Consider the following 21,752-nt stretch of genomic DNA (forward strand, 5'->3'; position numbering starts at 1 on the left):
ACTGGGAGTGTCTCCATAAGCATTAAGTCCTACAGCCCCTTCCTGCAACAGAACAACTGGATTGAAAGACTTTGGAGCACCTCAAAGGAAGGAAAATGATAAAGCAGCTGAAGGTAGGTAGCGTGAATCATGGCAGGAGAACAAATTAAAACACTGCAACACTTCTGCCTTTTCATCTTCCTGTTACAAAGAGCTGATTCATGAAAATAAGATCTTTGTACCTTAAGACCTCCTCTGCTTCTTCTGCTTCTTCCTTTTGCTTCCTGCCAAAAAGCTGCTTCTGACAGAACAGAATTAGTTGCTGTGAAAGTGATTGTGATGCTGCAGACAAAAGAATCCGAGTCCAGCAGAAAAAGCGAGAAACAACAGAAGCTGAACTTTTGAGGAAAAGCCAATCACATTCCATGCAGATGCCCAGAGTAATAAAGGCAGAAATTAAAACAGAAAACCATACAAATATGACTCTCCAGCAAGACTGTCTCTGACAAGGCAGAAAAGACCATCAATAAATCTTCATTATCTGAATTGCTAAGCATAACTAAATAAAAGTAGAAATTCAAATATTAGAACTTGTCTTTTTAAATGATCTTACGTAAAACCAACTCTGCCTTGCCTGAACATGTTTTACAGAAAGGATTTTTTTTCTCTCTTACTTCTGCTAGCCCTTTACAGAGATTTCATTTGCTAGGGTAGCTTTTTCTGCCTACAGGGAAGTGGGAATTTCTGGGCTTAACAAGCTCGAATCCCCATGACATATAGTTTCAAATTTTAGAGGCAACTAAGATTTTGATTCTTACTTTGCTCCCTGTTGGCTTCCTCCCTGATGTATGCAATAGCAGTTGAATCTCAGCTGTGCCAACAGGAGAGGGGGAAAAAAGGTCCCTGAAGGAACAGCGTTAGTTCTTCCAGTCACCTTGCTGCTACCACACTCCAGAATTCCAAGCACATGAAACAGCACATAAGAAGAGCTTGCAGCAGCAAGAGACCAACACAGAAAGCATCAGACTGGACCAAAACCAAAAGAGTCTTCTATATTCCTCTGGTAAGAAGTCTGTAGTTATATTAAGCAGCAGAAACCTAAGGGTCCACTAAAGATAGACATTGCATGAAATCTCATTAACTTCTTGTCATAGAAATCAGCTTCTGCTTTTTTTTTTCTGCCTTTTTTTTTTGTTATATAGTGATGTTCTCTGGCCCTGATTCATCTGAGAGATTGGTTGATTGAAAGTATTTTTAAAGTTCCACCACAGTTTACTTATATATCTCCTCTTGCTAACAAAACATGAGGGAAAAAAAACCTACTTCGCACACAATCACTTTAATTACTTTGTATCTCGAGACTCATTAAAGTTTATTCAATGCTCAAACACTCCAATTCTACATTTCAAAATATATTAATGCTTTATTTTAGTGCCCTGCATTACTTTAAAGTTTTGCTCAAATCAAAATCAGGATAGGGCACATGAGAACATACAGAACTTACAACTTTGAATGCAACATATTCCACTATTTATGAGCATTACTGACACATTTGGGGATGGGGAAAAGTAGCGTATTTTCATTCACCTTACCTAACCCAAGTGATGAAAATGCTTTAAAAGGTATTAGGTAACAGACAAAAAGACACAACTGTCCACAGTAAAGAAAATCAATCTTTAATTTTTAAAGGCTGGACAAATCTATCTTTAGAGAGTCCAAGCCATGTAGTAAAATCTTAAGTAACTTGGTTTTGTTTCAAGATTTGAGGGATTATTCCAGTTGCCTACTTAAGTTCAGGTTCAAACTAACAAAACCTCTGCTTACTTATCATGGCTTTCATGACTCCTCTTGAAATTATTATCTTCTGCAGATGGGAATCCTGCTGGCACTCACATTTGTCCTGAGAGATGATTAGGACTGAAGGTCTCCCATTTAACTTCTGTAAATGTGCTGTGAGTAATTAGACCTAAACAAAATACTGTCAGTTCCATTAGGGCTCTGAAAATAAGGTCAGCACTTCTTAGAACAGCAGAAGCAAGAACAGATACCTCAGCAAACACAGTTCGTGTTGACCTACCAACTCGGTAAGTCTCCTCTGGTTTTAGCAAGTTTAGGAAATAGCCGAGACTTCCAAAAAAGAAAACAAGCTATCCCAACACTGATACTTTCAATGAGAAGCAGCAGCATTGGGCAGGAGGGGTGCTGCAGTACTCAAGGTCATCCCCTGACAACCCTGGCTGAACCCAGGTTTAATCACCAGACACTGGTTACACTGGTAGAGAGGAAATAGTTCACCAGGGTGAAATTTCATTCCTGGGGTACCTGCCCCCAGCTCAAGGATCCCCTTATCAGGGCCAAGCCTTTTCATAGCAGGGAGCATAATGTGAGAGAAGAAATGACTACTCCAAAAGTAACAACTCTTACAGTGTGATTCATTCCACAGGCTAAAGATCAAGGTGTCAGCTTACTCCTAATATTGATGAAAAAGGGTAGTCACCCTATTTATAATCAGCTAGCATTATCTCCTCTGGAGAAACAGTATGTCAGCAGCTAGCCTTAGGTGACAAGTAGGGGGTTTCCTTAACAGTCCTGTTCATTGGGACACAAATTAAAAGAAAAAAAAAAAAAAGAAAGAAAAAAAAGCAGAATAGAAAAGCAAGGTGAAAAGCAGTTGTCATTGCAAGAAAGGGAATATCTTTACAGAAAGGGGGGGGGGGGAAGGGTCGGTGTGGGAACTAATTAATGCTTTCAGCTCATTCCCCTTCAACACTGCCTGGAAATTCTTTTCTGATACACACATTGCCTGCCTAGGGCTTTTTAAGAGACCCTTGCACATCCTCACTGATTACTTCCCCTACTCAGGGAGACAGACTGTCCTTTACCCTAAATGCTTTTATCCTCTTGATGAGGTCTCTTACCCAGCTGGATCCTGCTTCCTTCTCCCACTGCAATCTCTGAGCCTGAGAGAAGACACCTGGGGACCTTCCACTTTGCTTAGGAAAGAGATTTAATCCTTTCATGTCCTAGCATGGGGCTGAAGTGATGCACATCTCCCCCCTGACCTGAACACCTACAGTTACAGTCCTGGGAAGCGGATGTCCCCAGCTGAAGAGAAATCAAAGGAAAGGGTTTTCTCCACTGTTTTCTGCTCTTTTAAAAGCAGGTGTAGATAAAGAACTGAGGAAAGCCCCATAGGGGACACTCCTGCCATACCCAGACAAAATAATGAGGCTTAAAATCTCTTCTGTATCTGATCTTAGCTAAATCACATCACCAATGTCCTCTGCCCTCAGTTTTGCAGGGTGCATTTCACTCATCGCCCCTCACCTCCCAGTGAGTGAGGTGTCACACACAGTGTCCGGTCCCACTTGGTCACTCTCACTCCTGCTCCCCCTAAGGTCAGAGGTCTCAATGGTTCTTTTGACTTAATCCTCCAAGTGGCCTGTGGGGTGATTCTAGGTTTCACTTCCCAGGCAAGCTAGATAGTGACTCAGAGAAGCCAACAGACAGTAGCTGCACAGATGATCTTTAACTTCGAAGTGCTTTACAAACTTACAAATCCTTACTCCCCCTCTGAGAGAAAAAAGAAGGAAAAAAATCCCTAAACATCACCACTGTGATGGAACAGAGATGCAAAAAATGCAAAATGAAAGTTCTTTCATGTTGGAGCAGAGGCAGAGCAGTCCTGTGGTGCAGCAATGCTTTGGGTTTGAGGTTTATTTGTGGCTTTTTTGGCTTTTACACCAAAGACCTGGATTTGAATCCCGTTCCACATCACTCCAGTAGGACAGAGGCTCTTAAGCTGTGGCCAACAGGTCCCTTCCCCAAGGGCCATGGAGCTGAGGCTCTGAGAAGCAGGTGGCAGTACATGGGTGTCTTCCAAGAATCCGCTTGCCTGTTCAGACTGCAAAAGTGCTGCACAATTAATTATACATCTGTGCTACAAAAGATCAGCTCTAAAACTGCAGGGGGTGCTATTCATCAGCCTTGAAACATATTGGCAGAGGACAGTCAGGGTCCAGTAGTTGAAATAAAGAAATAAATAACTACAAAAGCAGGAGGTGCTCTGGGTCTTTAGGAGTGAAGTGCAGCAGCAGGACCCAAGTGACCCGGGAGTGGAGAGAAGCCTGGCCCTGCAGACAGTCGGGACGCGGTGCTTTTCACAGGAGCTTCAGGAATCAGCAGCAGAGAAGCCACCGGTCATCGGGGTGATCGGGGTGAAGATGAGCAGGCAGAGCCGTGGCAGCAAGGAGCCTGCCTGACACCTGCCCTTTTCGTTTCTCAGCCCTCCCTTTTCATGGAGGCAACAAAACATCACATTCCCAGCAGCGAGAATCCAGTCCAAAGTGGCTTCTTCACCAAAGGGCAAATTCAGAAGGACCCCTTTTCACACATCCCTTTCTTTTGAAGCCCTCCTTTCCCGCAGCAGGCATTTAGCAAGTACAAATACACCACAACATTAGGCATCCTTCCACTGTCACTCTCCACTACCCTTCCTCCTCCAGACACGCACTCTAACACAAAATGACGGCTTCCTCAACAGACTGAATGAGCAAAGCCCTCGCGCTGATCCTTAATTGTCTGCGCTTTACTCTCTTGCTCCAGTCATACTATATCACAAAACTCAAAGCAGCCCACCCACTGCCCCCATCTTTGTCCAAAATCTCAAGTGAACAGAAAATTTGACACAGGGAAAAGAAATTACCAAAGAAGGGAGGGGCAAGCTAAACCTCCACTTCCCCCCCCCACCCCGTTTACCTTCTCCCCCATTTTTTTTAATTTTTATTTTTTTAAAATATTTTTAGGTTGCTCTTTGCTGGTGTACCTACATTGCTGTTGTGCAGCTGTCAGTTAAAAAAAATAACAATAACCAACCCTCCCCCCCAAAATGAAGATATTAAAGAAGAAATCATATCTCACAGGCCTTGAGAATTTGACCCTGAGGCCTTGCCCTTCTCCCTCCTGATGCACCCACATATCACAGGGGAATGGCAGGCCCCCTCCCCATCCACCCCCGTGCTACTCTGAGCCTGCAGAGCAAGGGGAAAAAAAAAAAAACAACACATCCAAAACCAAAACAAAATAAATCTTAAAAAAAAAAAAATCATCACCGAGAGATTCAGGGGAAAGAAAAGGGAGGTGGGGGGGGGGGGGGGGGGAGGACGGACACCTTCCCCTCGTATATGCATAAACCCCATAACCCATTTATGTCGGTCTCGCAGGAGCCAGACTGCAGCGAGAGCAGCCAACAGCTGGGGCCTTTGAAAAGGGACAAGGCGAGCGGCTTGCCGTGCTCAGCTCAGCTCAGCTCAGCTCAGCTCAGCCCAGCCCAGCCACGCCGGGCTCGGGCTGCCCCCGCCGCCCCCGGCCCTCCCCGCCGCCCCAGCCCCGCTCCCCGCCGCGGGCAGCCCGGGCGGGCACGGCGGGGGCGGGTGACACGCACGGGGCGCCGCAGACACACGGCCGCCACCGCCGCCACCGCCGCCGCCGCCGCGCGTGGTCGGCGAGAGCTGGCCTCTGCAGGGCAATTTTCCACTCTCAACTTTCAGGGAGAGGGAAGAGAGAGATAAAGCCCATTTACTGTACCTTTCTGGCATCTTTCTCAGCTTTCCCTGCTGCTTCTCCCCACCCCCTTCCGATTTATCTCAGCTACTGGTTTTATAAACCGAGAGGGTGGAGGGGGGGGAGGGAAGAGGAGAGGGCTTTTTTTCTCTTCTCTCAGCCTCGTCTGCACCTTCTGCTTGAGCCCGCCGGTGAAGTCACAAGACCGAGTCTCTGACATCACACAGAGCCCACAAACGCCGGATTGTGACTTCACTGCAGGGTAGAACAGGGAGGAATAGGAGAGGGGAGGGGAAAAGGCTCTTATTCAAACACATATCTGCAGTAGTAACAAAGGGAACTCAGGAAATGGCTGGCCATGAAAATGGCTTTTTTTTTTCTTTTTTTTTTCTTTTTTTTTAAATATAAATCATACTCCTTTTTTTCGTTGTGTGGGGTTTGGTTGAGGTTTTGTTGGGTTTTTTTGTTTTATTTTTGTGGTTTTTCTTCACAAATAAACTTTGTGACCACGGTGGAAATTCCTTTTGAAAGTGGCCTGGGCAGGACAGATAGTAAGCGCCAGTCCAGGCGCCATCCTCCAGCGCAGCACAGCACAGGCACCAGCAGCCCTTGTGGGACAGAACCACCTGCCCTGGTCCCCTTTGCACCTGCCGGGACTGGAGCAGGATGAGGTGCTGGGGTGAAGATCAAGGGCTGGCATTGGCCACAAGAGAGGTTGGGGAGGGCACGGCAGACGGGGATTGCAGGGTCAGAATGGAAACAGACACACAGGGAAGGCAGTGCTGAGAGCCACCGGGCAAGCAGGGCCACGCAGAGTGAACAGAACCCCGGGCCAGAGGTCTGGGAGCTGTGGGCCAGGCAGAGGTAAGGTTCATCAGTGGACACCTGGGGCTTTTTCCCCCCACCTGAGGATCTGAAACTACTACTGAACTACAATCCCAGTAAAAGTGGTCAGACTAAAGGTAAAAGAATTATATGTAAGGCCGAAGCAAGCCAATAGGGAAAAGAGTGGAGTTTTCAATTCCCTGGAGTATTTTTAGGTTTTAGGTGCCCTGGGGAGGGGAAGACAGACTGGGGTAGATGAAAGAAAGGCCAGGAGACTTTGATGTACTCCCAATACAAGGCAATGCTTGGATGTTGCTCTGGGAGCAAAAGCTGATGATATAAGACCTCTGTAGTCATTTCTGAAATGAAGCCTAGAAGGGAAAAAAAGGCTTATTAAGTAGCTATTGGCTTAATGTGACCTGGAAAGTTGTAGGATTTGGGGCTGTTTTTTTTTTTTTTTTGTGTTTTTTTGTTTTGTTTTTTGTTTGTTTGTTTGTTTGTGGGGGTTTTTTTTGTTTATTCAGCTGGTGTATTTTTTTAACATCAATTTCTCAAAATTCAACAACACCTCAAACATGTCAGTAAATAAGCCCCCCCCCCCCCAAATCTGCTATTTGTGTTTAAAATGGATTTTTTTTTTTCATATTTTGAAGCAAGGCAGCTCAAACACTTACACTGTGCTAATCACTGAAGGCCAGGAATTCAGAAGAATGAGTCAAGGGCACAACCACAGCCAAGTGAAATTAAAAAAAAAAAAAAAAAAGAAAATTAAACTGTGCTAATTGCAGATGTTGTATTTGTGAAGTTATTGGAACTACAGAGCCAAAAGGAAGACAGCTTGTGATGCTCACAGTTTGTCCACTCCTCTCTCCAACCTCCATCCCTGCCTTCATCAAGACCTACAAAGCAATTCCCATCGCCGTGTTGACCTGGGAGGGAGGAGAAAACAGCACTACCATTGTAGCCTGCCCTTTCCACAACCTGCCAGTGAGGCAGGAGGGAAATCTGTATGTGGAGCGAGTGAGAAGCAAGGAGGAAGCAATCCAGATCCCTGCCATGAACCAGCTGGCAAGTACATTCCCAACTCACTGCTGCTGAACGGTGGGAGCACCCCGTGAGTGCCTGAGGTGCCCCAGAGGGCTGGCACCAGCACTGGAAACCCAAGACACTTGTCAGAAATTTTTGCACCCCAGCAGCTCTATGTGCTTCCAGCATAAAATCCAGGTATCCAGAAGATGGTCTTCCAGGCTGGAGTTGCTCCATGGCCAAAGCCTCTGTTCCCACATCGACTCTGAATCCCAGTGCCTTGGGGCATCATCCCAGCCCTGGCAGAGCCACAGCATTAGGGAAGATTTCCCCTGTTGTTTTACAGTGTCTCCATGCCAGAACAGCAATAAACCAGGCTGCAATGGATGGAATAAACTCTCCTGCCTCTGCTTGTGTGAGGGAGGGAAAAGGTATGAATTGCAAGCAGGGAGGTCCCCATCCAATCTCATATCCTTCATCAAGTCTTGCTCCTTGTTTGGCCACAACTTTACTACCATTTTTATACCTACTCCTTTGATTTTCTTAATCTATTTTTTTCCACCCTGCTGACTGCATGAGAGGAAACCTCCACGTTTATCCCATTCCTTCTCTCTCGGGGAATCTCTCTCAACCTGCCCGTGGCAGGGAGGCAACATGGCTGCCAACATGCCAGGATGCAAGGTGAGGAGGTGAATGGGGAAGAAAGGGAGACACAGGCATTTGCTGGGAAGAGGAAAAAAGAAGGGGGAAAGAGCAAGGAATCTAACACATACACACTGACTAGCATGGGCTTGCTCCAGCTTGGCCCACGATGCAATTACCTGACTTGGAAGCTGGCCAAGCCTCCCAGGTTAAGTCCCTCTGCACTTGTGCAAAATGCTGTCAGAGCTGCCGGGACTGTGAATACTCAGGGCTCCGGCAGCATGCCTCATCCAAAAAGGAAAAAGGAAAAATAAAAAAAAAATAGAACAGAGGCAAGGCAGGGACTGAATGGGCTTGTTTTCACACAACTGCAATTGTTTTGTTGATGCGGAAAGGTAATTAAAAAAAGTTCTGATTTCAAACGTGCCACAGAATTCCCAGAGCCCGGAGGCTGCTGCTTAGAGGCAGATTAATCACACTGAATTCTCCATCTAGATATTGCATGCACTCCAAACTCCCACCGCTAATAGCTCTAATATTCTCCTCAGCGTGTGCATGCTGCTGGTGTTATGTTCCAGGAATATTAATTCCCCAACTCGAGCTCCTTTTGCTTGCGCATGTACCCTAAAGGCTTGCTGCCGGGCACCGGGAGATTATGGAAAAGAGAAAACAGGGCTAGAGGAGAAACAGGGTGCAAAGGTACTGGCTGCAACTCCTCAAGCAAAGTCATTAATGTTCTTTGGATAAGCAAGCCGTCCAAATAAAATCTACCTGAAGGCCAAGTTCTTTAAACAAAGACAGCCAACTATACATGCACAAGATGGTTGAAATTAAAATGAGCTCCCAGTGCTGGCTTTGTGTTACCCATTCCCACTACCCTGAGACTTGCTCAAAATCTCAGTCCTGTTAATTGTGAGCACCGAACTAGCGGTTTTATTTATATCTTCTTCTGGTGGTGTCCCCCAGCCCCCCTTACCCCCAAGCAAGGCTTCATACATCTAAAACTCTTTCTGCCACACACCAGTAACAGTGAAAATATAGCAGGCTACTGTAGTGCAAGCATCTGAAGAGCAGGTAGCACTTTACACAGCAAGTCCCTTCTACACCCAGCAAAACTGACAGGCCATGGGGTTCATGGTCCGGCTCAAAGCATCCCCAAGATCCTCATTCCACACAGAAAACAATAAAGGGGAAGATGAAGGTAGGAGAGAAACCATATAATTTTTCTTTGCATTCAACTAAATGCCATTCCTGATAAGTAAGCCAGAGTGTGTGTGATCTATATATATGGCCAAAAGGCCAGCTGCTAAGCTTTAAAACCAATGCACGCTTGAGAAGTACATTTAAGATGCCTGTGATGTAATTTTCAAAGCTGCTAAATGCCCATTGCTTCCAATGCCGTTCAGCGAAGACTGCTGGTAGTCAACCAGATTAAAACACAGTTCCCTAAAACTGGCCATACCAGGACTCTGGAAATTACCACGCAGAAGAGACCTGAAAAATGGATGGTGATGGTCATACTTCCATTTAGTAGGATTACTTGCTTGACAAGAAGCTGTCATGGGCATGATTTTCTTTGTCAAGCAGTCAAAATATGTATCTTCATGTGATGTAAATCAGTGTACTTATGTCAGTACTGGAAAATCAAAAGGGGTTTGCCCCTTTTGTTGCAGATGTCTCTGATAAGCGAACTAGTACCATACCTGAGTCATAGGTTAAACTGGATATTTAGACCAGCCCATCAGCTGTTTTCACAGCTGAAAACACCTTGCCTAGTCTCTGGACTAAAATCTTTAACTCCACAGGTGCTCAGGCATAGGTGGTGGCCCTCTTCACAATCGTGGCAGGTCAAAATAAAAGGCATATTTTTATGGCATGTTTTACAGGGGGGCTGCTGTTGCTGGGAGAGAAAAGGATAGGAACATTTTTGAAGTTTCTTCTCCTTGCTATCATGCAGGTCCTACAATCGTTATGTGCGCCTTGAACTCTCAGCCAGTTCCTTAAACTTGGTTTCTGCTGCAGGGAGGGAAAGGACAGGACTCCAGCTGAGGCACCACTGTCTGTGTAAGGTCCTTGGGGCTCAGCTCTGCTCTAGTAGGCAGGGAGAGGCATGGGCTTCCTCCACTGTGACAAACCAAGGCACTGGCATCACTCTGTGTAGCTTAGGTGCAAATCTGTGATCCTCTTTTCTCTTTGTGTACAAAGAATGAAGCTGATAGTGAAACTGACATCTAAATCCCCAATATTGCACATCTGAGATAACCCCAGTTGGTTTTGTTTTTCAAACTCAAATATACGAGAAGGGAGAAAGACAGAAGGATTTCAACCCTTGTCAAACCCTGCCATCAGCCCCCTGAGTTACAGATCTGTGAACTCTTACATGGGATGGGGGCTCTTTGCTTTTATCTCCTGGTGCAGTGTGTGTCCTCAGCCCTTTGCAAACAGATGTTTTGCCCACCAAAAGGGAATAGAGGGGGGCAAAGAGATGATGAGCACAGGGGAAAAAGAGAGAGAGAGAGAGAGAGTGCAAGCATGAGTATAAGCAAGAATGCTGTCTGCAGATGTCAATCAGGACTTCAGTGTAGGTCTAACCTGCCAGTCCTGCAAAAGGAGGATACATGAATTTTCTAGTTGGATAGTCAGTGTCATCAAACAAGAAAATTGTGAGGTGTAGATTGTAATGCAGTCTCACATTCAGTAAAAAGGCCTCGCTACATGGAGATGATGTGGGACTGAGGAGCCTATTCCTAGCACCTTAAAAATTAAAATTTCACTACAAATAACCCAAATGAAATGGTCAAAAATAGTACAGCATTTCAGACCGTTTTTGTAGAGCATGGTACTATTTGGCAAGGGGAAAGTGATTGTAGGTAGAATACTGTCAGGTTTGGGGAAAGCTTTCTCTGCATTTAAAAAAATTATACGAAGGAAATATTCTTGGGAATGAAATCTAATGATTACTAATCTAATGTATATAGAGTGTCATCTCTTATCTTGGCGTTTAACAGAAATCAACTCCCCCACGCCAACACCCTCCCCTCCAGCCACCCACCCTGATATTCTTCTTCACCACTTCCCACCCATTAACCCAGTACCTGCAGTGCAGTGTTCAAGTGGGACTGGCGAAGCTGCTGCCGCTGTCATCTCCTCGGAGCTGGCAGTCACCTGCCAATCTCGCCCCCACTTCCTCCTCCCTCCTGCTCCCCCCCACCCCTCGTCAGTGCAGCTTTCCCTGGGGATAGATCTCTCTCCCCCCCTCCAGCAGCCTCACAAATAACTACTTTTAACTCAGTAATATCCCCCTGCACGGTTTTTTAATTACCAGCCGTTCACAGGGCATAAGACTCACACATACGGGGAGGAACGGGCCAGAGAGGCTGGCTAGCAACAGGGCATCCGAGAGTTTGGGCTGCTGTGGGTTTCAGCAGAGACGTGGCTCCTTGTGCTCCATCCGCGTGGCACGGCTGGCACAGGGAGCCTGCGAACCCCCACGGGACGCTGCCACCCTGGGTACAGGCACACGTAATGTGCCACCATGCCTGGGGACAGGGGGACTTGGTCCTGCAAAGGCTGGTGTGGAAAGCTGCTCCTGCAGGACAAGGGGATGCTCTGCTACGCCGGCTAAGAAAGCATCATCCAGGACAGCATTTGTTTATACGGTATTTTAAATGGCAACCGGAAAAAAAGGGGGGAGGGGAGAAAGGGGAAAAAAAAAACAAAACAGGTGCATTTCTGCTCTTGTCTCTTCACCAAATACATCTCTCTTTTCACATATAAAAAGGCCTTTTTTGTTTTCTTGGCAAGACAATAGCATTATTTCACCTTTTTTTTTGTGTGAAAATTCATTGGTCTGTGGCCTGAGGCTTTTTCTTAGCCTTTTATTAAATGGACACGGCTTACTGAACTTTCAGACAACCTTTCCACCTAGTATTTGTTTGTTCACACCCATTTACACTCTCTTGATTTTTAACAGGTCTGAATAAGGCTTATTTTTTTAAACACTCGGTTAATGAAGTTTTATCTGAATAGTCATAAGCCTATTAGTGCTCAAGTTGTGCATCCAATTCCCCCTCCCCCTAGAGGTTAAACAAGACCAGAAATCCTTTTGTATTTGAAATAACACGCTGGGAAGAAAAGAAGCAAAGAAGAATAAAAAAGCCCAAGCCCCCCATTAGATCCCTTTTAAATCAAAAAGAGACACTAGAAAAGGGGAATAACGCAAGGCGCTTTCCCCCTTCCCCCCTCTTCATTCCTCTCCTCCCTCCTTTGTAGGTCACCTTTACGATGAAGACATTGATGCTTCAAGTCTTCATTTGCTTAAATAAAGGAGTAAGTTCAACACTCCAATCAGGTAACTACTGTACCCCAGGCAGGCAATGAACGGGAAGGGACATCCAGGGAGAGAGGCACCCTGCCTAAGGTGAGGACTGGGTCCTCAACACACCAGTGAGACTGAGGGGGCCTTCCCTGGGAAACAGCAGGCACTTCTGGAAGAGGACAAGTTTGACAGCATGGCACTGAAAATGCTGGGCTCGAGTGGAAGGGGAGGAGACAGACATGCTGTGCTGAGGGATGGATGGCCCCGACGCTGGCCTCTGCACCCTGGGAAGGGCTGAGGGCAGCAGTCAAGGAGAACAGCATGGTGGCCTAGGAGTCCTTTGGCAGCTGCCCCTCCATCCCGGCAGAGCATCCTGGCAGACGAGAGAGACCCTGCTCCCCTGAAATAAACAGCAGCCTTCCCAATGCCTCATTAAACTAACACAGCTTCCCGCCATTGCCCCGGCAACCGACACAGGCCTCCTGTTTGCCAGCTGGGGGAATTAAAGGAAGCCTGGCAGCCAGCCCCTGGCTCTTCCAAAAGCTCCCCTTACACAGTCAGAAAGCATCCCCTGCCAGGGGAAGGGACCAGGTGGCTCCCAAGGTGCCAACTGAGATGGGGGAGTCCTGCCCACCCCCAGTCTCGCAAGCTACAGACCCCAGGGGACCCAGGACCCTGTCACTGCCACCAGCACTGCTGCTGGAAGGCAACACAAAGCTGGAGGGCTCACCAAAATGGTCCCTGAACTGGAAAATAATCCCTGGATGGTCCAATGGCACAAAAATAGACACTACTCCCCTCCACAGCATCACCTCTGTCCAAATGCGATCAATAGTTCACGTTAATTAGCAACACATTCCTCTTGCTGCCCATCCACCAGCTGAGTGAGCAAATTATACCCTCTCGTCCCTGGTTTGCATACTTTCCTCCCTGGTTTTCCACCTCTCTCTTAATTTACATATACTGTGGGGTAAACCTTAGCATGACCCCCACTCCCTTCAGCCCCTTGGTGGATGAAGAAGGTGCCACAGACCAGCAGCTGCCCCACCTTTTGCTGCTTGCCCTTAGGGAAAGCTGTTTCAGGAAAAGTTCCAAATGGAGCTGTGTTGTACCAGCCTGTGGACGCCCTCCTGCTCTTCTACCTGTTCTCAATCCATCAGCTCAAAACAAGTAGAAGGGCCCTTCAGCCAAAGCAGAGACACCTCTCCACACATCCTCAGCAAAGGAGCTCTCCCAGATCCCAAAACCAGACCTGCTGGGCTAGCTAGCGTAGGTGCAACATACCAGCTGCTTCCAGCACCTTCTTCCCACCACCGTCCCAGGTCACCAAAACCACAAAGGAAGCTGGATAAATCGGTGAGGAAAGGAAAACATCTCACTTCAAACAGCATTGAAGGAAGCAATACTATTCACTTGCTCGGGCATCCACATCTGTTTTGTCCTGTTTTCCATGACTACTGGCTGTGAGCAGAGGTCTCACAGGGAGGAGCATTAAGTATTTATTCCAGCTTTTGGTTTTGTCAGCTTCAGATGCCACCAACGTGTTTCAATTCTGCTTGAAAAACTACATTGCTCTTTTTTCATTTTTAATCCAGGGATCCCAAAACAATCGTACAAAGGTACCTCCAATCTTCCCAACAGTAGCCTAGCTTTCCATAGCTCTGCAGCACACATTTCATAACAAACTTATCTCTGTCTGGAGAGACCCATTTTATCCCCACCTCTGAACAATCTATGCCCTACTCTTCTCTTATTTTGTGGTGATATTTAATTTTGTGAAACACTACTTAGCTATATTTAGAATGGTTAAGGAAAACAAAGGAGGTAAATAAAGAAATTAGTACATACTAGATTCTGGCCACAGCTCTGCACCGCATGAAGAAGTGGCATGTGGAAAATGTGGAGCTGTTTATAAGCATTAAATACACTCTAGATCTTGCAGGGGCAAACGTAAAAGTAGCGAGTCCACACAGCAGTATAAAAACTGGCTCAGCAATCCCACCTCAGTGACAGAAGACAGCACTGTAGTTAAAGGTATTTGAGCAAATCCTGAGCAGAGGCAAACGGGTAGGATAATACAAAACACCTTCCTTCAGCGCAAAGCTCTCAAAAAGAACTGTTACAGACTGTGAAAGGGGAGTCTTTGAGGTTAAAAGGACTGTAAATTATAATGGGAAGAATACTGCCTTATCTTTGATGAGGGCTGTAGACAAAAGGGGACACTTTCCACTACTTGCAGGAGAAATTAAAAGGGGAAGATGTGTGTGCAGAGCACTGCAGGTAATGGCCATTAGACTGGGGAGCCCGGTAAAAAGTTGCAGGCCTGCCAGTGGTCCTGGTTTAGCCATGTCTCCTTCTCTGGAAGTTTTTTATATTCTCGCCTTGTATGGGGCTCTGACCTCACAAAAAATCACATATACACACACACACAGTAAAAAAGGCAGGTTCCTATTTCTTAAGTTTTTCTTTACAGCAATAAAAGTCAGATCCCGGAGATTTAAAACCGAATGCTTTCCCCAAACGCTTTCCCCAGAAGAAAGCCAAATTATGTTTTTATTCGTTGGGCTTCTTCCCCCTTCAGGTATGGCTGGGATGTGGAAGGAGAGGCGGATGACAAGTCCTGAGGCAAAGAGAGACCTGCAACAACAGTCTGGACTGGTCTGTGCCCTGTCCCCACCTCTCCAACTGGAAAGCACTTGCAGCCTGCTGTTGCCAAACCTACTTTTATTTTTTCCATGCTCCTCACTAATTAAACCTTCAGTCAAGGTCTGCCTCTCCTCCCACCTGGACTAGTTCAACTCCCCGCTTTCACATTTTTTTCATTCTTCTCCAGACCCAGGAGATTTAAGTTTCTCAAGTCTCCAAGTTCCCGGAGGATGGGGTGGGTAAGGAGCGGTCTCTCGGCTCAGGTGAACACAGTCCCCCTCTGGCTGCCCTCCTCTGGGGCTGGTTTTCCGAGCAGAAGTGATCGCTGTCGGCGAGCCAAAAAGCACAGGGCTAGGGGAGGTGCTGGTCTCAGTGTGCGCACCGCGTCCTCCTTCCTCACTGCTGCCATACATGATTAATCATCCCTGAGACACGCCTGCTGCTTCCCTCTGGCTCTCCAACAACCCCAACAGCGGCGGCAGAAGCAGCTGAGAGCACAGAGACCTCCTCAGGTTCCCGGCCCCAGCTCAGCGAGCGTTTCCCAGCGGGGACCTCTGATCCTCGCACTCATCTCTCCTGCACATGCCGGTCCTGCCTCACGGCCTCGCAATTAATCGTTCCCCTCCCCCCATTTTCAAACTCGGCTCATCTCCCACCCCTCCCCCACCCCCCCTCCATCTGTGTCTAATTGCATTTCATCTGTAGTCATTCTCTGGAAAACTCACCGGGAAGGTGTCCAGGAGACTAGCACAAGCTTAAACACGCGCTTGACACGGGGAGCCGGGGAGCATCCCGCCGCTCTGCTGGGGTGGATCAGGTGCCCGAGGGAGTAGTTCCTCTCCCAGCCCGGCAGGGGATGCGGTGTCTGCTCCCTGCTCGGGCAGGGGATACGGTGCCTGCTCCCTGCTCCCAGCCCGGGCAGGGGATGCGGTGCCTGCCAGTGGGTGGGGGGCTGGCAGCTGGAGAGAGGTGGCAGGCAGCCAGGAAGGGCCGGGGAGAGCCAGTGGGGCAGAGGTGAGGCCGCTCAGATGCCAGCTCCTGCTCCAGCACGGGAAGCAGTTGCTCCCCTCCTTCGCCGAGCACCGTCGGCTTCCCCGTGGGCTCTGCCAAGGCCAGCGTGGGGCAAAGGCAGGACAGAGGCAAGGTCCCACCCGTATGACCTGCCCCCAGCATGATCCGGGGGCTCCCCCGGCTTCTGGCTCTGCAGAACAATGTCCCCCATCTCCACAAAGATGCATCACGGATGTTCCTGCCTTGACCGGGGCAGCACGTCCCAGTCGTGTCTGGTATGGCATGTGCATGCTGCTGGTCTCATAGCTCCACAGTGCCCCCCCATCACCTTGCTGCTGCTCCGATCCTGCATGGCCTCCTGTAAAATCCAAACATTTCCCAAGGGCTTGTTCCCCCTGGGAAGGGAGTGATAAGCTGGGCTCTGAGCACTGGGCACTGCACACCGACTCATGCTGCAGCCACTGTTACTCAATGCTGCCGGTGGAAGCAGCTCAGCTCTTAACTGTGTATGAAAAATGTCCACGCAGAAGAGTCAAGAACGGCAGGGGAGCCATAAACTCACACCCCAGCTTACTGCATGCCAACTTCCTTGCATCAGCAAGTTTAAGTGTCCAGTGGTTTTACACTGAAAGCAAGGTTTCCTCCTGGAGAGGTAGACCCTGAATGTGGGCTATTTTAAGGTTTTAGACCTTGGGTAGAAAATCTGCAACCCAAGGGTTGGGCACAGACCACGGGTTCATTTTGTGTAGGCTGGAGCCACCTGACTTCACACATCACTGTTGGATAACGTGAAGCTATGGACTGACGTGCAGCTGCCCAAAACCCCAGCTTGATTCTCAACAAGGGGAAGGCTTTCCACCTTTTCCACAAAGAATCAGTCTTCCAGCTGTGGGAGGATAGGGAATAAAATGTTAACCCATATAACACTACCCTCAGCTTTGTCCATTTGCGGCCAAAACTCTGAATATATAAAAAAAATCACAGCTCAGATGAGGGTGACAGACTTATTTCAGAGGCCCAGCAACTTACACAAAACTTCTTCCGTTTCTTTTTGCCATCAGCTCTACAAGCAGATCTATCCAGACTATCCAAGAACTGTGACTACATCCAGGTAAATCCCAGGCTTTTCCTTTCACATGCCTTCTGTTGACAATGGTTACCCACCAAAATCAGTTCAAGACCTACAAACACAGAAATAAGCAACAGAGTTGCCACAACTAACAAGTTACCATTTGCCAGAGTCACAGAAACACTGAATCAAGCAACCTCCTGATAGTTTAGGCAAATGTTTTACCACTTACTGCAATGAAGAAAAATCACAGAGTCAAACTACTGTAGCCGAGATGACAATTTATCATCTTATTGTAGTAAATAAACTTGCTGGCGGTACGTTTTGCTCTGCCACTATCACACTGAGTCAAATTTTTTGATTCCACCAAATGCTACAAGCCAAGTGTATTCCTGCAATACAATTGCAATGCAGTTTGTGGTGAAGATGCAAAAAAACCCTACATTTTTATCCTTCTAAACCCCTTCTCAAGACAATTATCCTAATGAAAAATGCTACATTGAAGCTGTTCATCTCCACAGGCCGATTCAACACAAAAATATGTAAATGTATCTTTAAATAAGCACAAAAATCATCCTGCCTTTTTCCTCATTCTTCCTGAGTATTGGACACTGAACCAAGAATCTGAGAAGTCTGGGTTTAGTTCCCAGTTTTAATGCAGACTTTCTGCAACATCTCAAACCACACAACACAGTTCTTTATGAAGCTATAAAATGGGGACAGTACTACTTTTGACACAAAGCAAGATGAAATACATGCCCCAGTGCTTGTAAAAAGCTCTATACAAAATACAAGGGTTTTATAAATAACTAAATATAAATATACACATCAGATTTACCTCTGCCCCAGCACTCTGACTCTCTAAGGAAGTCTACAGAGAAGGGTATTTTTCCCTGATGCTTTCCCATCTAAAGCAAACGAATACCTGTGAGAGAACAGACAGCACTCCATCTGCAGATGAATTTTACCTGCTTTCAATGCTAGTTCAGAGCCAGAATATGCTGGGAGTAAACAAAATCCATTACAAGACAACAATTTATGACAAATGAGGTCAACACAAGGACTGAGGACCATTGAACAGGTTCCCCCATACACAGCAAGATGACAGAAACTACCACCACCCTTACAAACTCTTGCAGAGGTCAGTTGGGCAAGACAGAAACTTACCTGTTCTTCCACTGCCAGTGGCACTCTGCTCTGTGTCAACACACATCCTCCACACTGGCAGAGGAAGTTTTTACTGACACTGTCTGAACTGTATCATTACAGTGCAATGACTGTCAACCCTGTCTCATCAGCACAGAGTTCTCCTTATCAGAGAAGGGATGCACAATAGGGAAAGAGAATTACGTACACACGCGCAGTGTTTCTCCAATGCTCAGCATAAAAATCTAATCAAAATTGTACCAGAATGGTGATGTGAAAAGCACCCTGCCAAGTCAGTAATAAATATAAAATTCATATCTTACATTTCCACAATGTATCACCTCCCATTCTGCAGTACTTTACACATTGTTGGGACTCAGATGAATCCCCAAATCAGAACAGATTTGTATTGGAATCTAACATTTTTTTTTGGCTTCACATTCATTCAAATTACAGACAGCCCTAAGCGAGAGTAGGATGACAGACACTTAAAATGGCCCCTTGAATGCGGCAGCAGCCATTTTAAATGGGGCCAAACTCCTTCCAGCTGCCAGATTGATTCCCTGAAGATCACCTCCCACCCACCTCTCACTCCTGAGCCCTGCACAAGGTCCTGTTTCCCGTTCCATCCCCTCTGTGGCAGAGGAAAGACAAAGTGGTTACTTCAGGGTGCACAAACAGCAGTTACTCCCCAGTAGGCCCGACTGAGGATATCCTAAACCCAAACACAAACCATCTAATTCTGGAGATTGCAGCCACCAAAACCTGGTCAAGCCTCAGGCGTAAAGACAATAAACCCCTATCTTCTTGGTTTTCAACCTTCCCAAGCAATACCACTGCACGGGTATGACACATAGCATCTGCAGAGATCAAAAACTCTGCAAGAATTGAGCAATCAGCAATAGTAACAGCTTTTATTTTTTCTGAAGACCTTGTGAACTGGGAGAAAAGTAGAGATGGCAAGGAGTGAAAAGTCACAGTCCTCCTCCCTATGGCTCATTATCTTAACACCCATCACTAAATCCTTCCTGACAGATGCATTTGCCAGCTACTCTGATGGGAACACTGAGCAGTGCCATTCTTTCTTGTCCTATCAATATGGCTATATGACAAAACTGTGCTGATTTTTGGCCCAAAGTTTTACTTTCTGAAAGACAGATGCATAAAAGACAGAAGGTGTTAGAAACCCAAGGAGCACAAGTGCTAATAGCAGTAGGTACCTTAAGAAAGAAATGCTGATTGGAGTCCTTCAAGCATACCATACATAATCACTGCATGTCAAAGTAGGAAAAGCATCTTCTAAATGCTCAGCTAAGACTAATGTGTCTAAACAAACACCAGGTTTTCATGACTGTTCAAAAGCCTTCAGCAGTAGGGTCTAAATTCTGATGTTGCCTCTAACAAGCCACAGATGATCTCAATCTCATCGCTGGTGGTAGCACTGGAATGCCTTGTAGGGTTTACCTTTTGTCAGTAAAGTTTTGGAGAACATAATATTTTTCATATTCATATATATTCACTTCTTGGGGCACTGGCTACAAAACAAGTTGGAAGAAAAAAAAACCTTTGGAAACCATAATAGTATGAGTGGCTTAAAGTGCATAATAGTATGAATGGCTTTCCTTCAAAGTGGGAAAAAAGAACTAGTAATACTTGGAGATGCTTCCGAAAAGAATTACATTACAAAGCTAGGAGTCTTCTGTAGCTCCAAGTACATTTATCTGCATCCACACTGATGAAATCAGGACAGTTATTTCACCTCTGGCAGCAGAAACACAGCTGCAGCACACACAAGAATCGGCTCCTGACATTAAAAAACAACCCAAACCCTTCCACAATGTCATTTAGCTTTACAATGAAACGATAAACTATGCATCATTTGTCTTCCTTTTTCTAGTATAGATAAGGGCCTAGAACAGCATCACCTAAACTGTGGTCCATAGGTCACTGCTGGCCTCTGAAGCATAATAGGCAGTCAGTGCAGTGCCCTATCTGCAAACAACACTCTGCAAGCCACAGCACCCAGTAAAACTGCCTGTCCATTGCTGCATGCAATTTTTCTCCTTATAAATTCTGCATGTTTTTATTCTTGCATGACAGATAAGCATTTACATCTAGATGTAAACCATCATCCAGAGTGCATCTGTTTTGACCAAGAGGAAGAGACAGTATGAGACCCTTCCTGAGAGAACCAGCCATCACACCTGAACCATCAGTGTTTGGTACTCAGAGCCATTGCAGTGACACAGGCACAGGAGATGTAGGATGCAGTCTCCTGGAGAAGACTGTTGTGACAGAGCTACTTCTGTGTAAAGATGGGTACTGCTGGAGACAAATAGCTGTACTTGCTGCATGTGCTTACAGTATTATTAGCAGTCTCTAGAGCTGACAGGACTCAAATTATTTTGGTTGCAACTATACCAGAAAGCTAGTATTTAACTCTGGGCTATACCTGCTCAAAAAAACCCTCATGACAACATAGAAGGTTGCAGAAGAGCAAAAAGTGCATTACCAAGAACCAGAAATAATTTACAAACATCAAGACTAAATAGGAGATCTCCCTAAGCAATGGCCAATGAACTGGGCACTGAACTGTCTACAAACCTCTGAGAGGCACAAACTAAAAAGAGGATCATTCAGTGCCACCTGAGTATTCAACACAACCTGACCATTGCTGCATGGGGAAAAGAGGACAGATCACCCTAACAGGAGACATATGGTCTAGTCTTCTCAGGAAAACATTGGAAATGCAATCACATAGGACAGCTAAAACTAAATTGAACGCAAACACCAGAAAACACACGGAAGGAAGTATCACATCTGCTGGATTTTGATCATGTGTGGAGCTAGGTAATCAAATCAGTGGGGTGAGGGTGAGGATGGTGGTGGGGGGGAGGTTTGTTGTTGCTGGCTAAAGGATATTCAATTCCACAGCTAAACTGTGACTTACTCTTCACATCCACCTTGCTTGTGTCTAACCAGGTTCCAGTGCGGGTCAGTCCCTGTCACACAGCACTCTGACACTCCTATAGTGTAGTGAAAGAGGCTGCAGGCAGAACCTCCATTCTTGACTCTGCCAGGGTAATGAAATAACCCTGCTGAATCAGACTGGTTGTTTGTTTTGGTTAAGATGTATTTACTTCAACAAGTAATTAATATTTTAAGTAGAAAAGGCCTTTGTTAAAGATTCACTACATTCACCCCTTCAATTAACATTTTAAACATTCACATTCATAGATTCATTTACACCTCCCACTTGTCCTTCAGCAATGCCAGAAAAGATCAGAGTTTACATTCCTGGCATCTCAAAGATAAAAGAGAAAGGGAAAATAAAACCAAATCCTTCACAAAACAGAAAAATCAAAACCTACATCAACCTAATTACCAAAAAAAAAAAAAAAAAAAAAAAAAGAACAGACCAAACTAAAACTGAACCTAAACCTACTGGGTCTTCTATCCACCTCCAGAAAGAAGAAATGGTGTCCGAGCTGTTTAGAAATATCTCCCCTTTCACATGCAATACTGAAG

Source organism: Cinclus cinclus, chromosome 4 (assembly GCF_963662255.1).
Source record: "Cinclus cinclus chromosome 4, bCinCin1.1, whole genome shotgun sequence".
In the NCBI taxonomy this organism is placed as follows: Eukaryota; Metazoa; Chordata; class Aves; order Passeriformes; family Cinclidae; genus Cinclus; species Cinclus cinclus.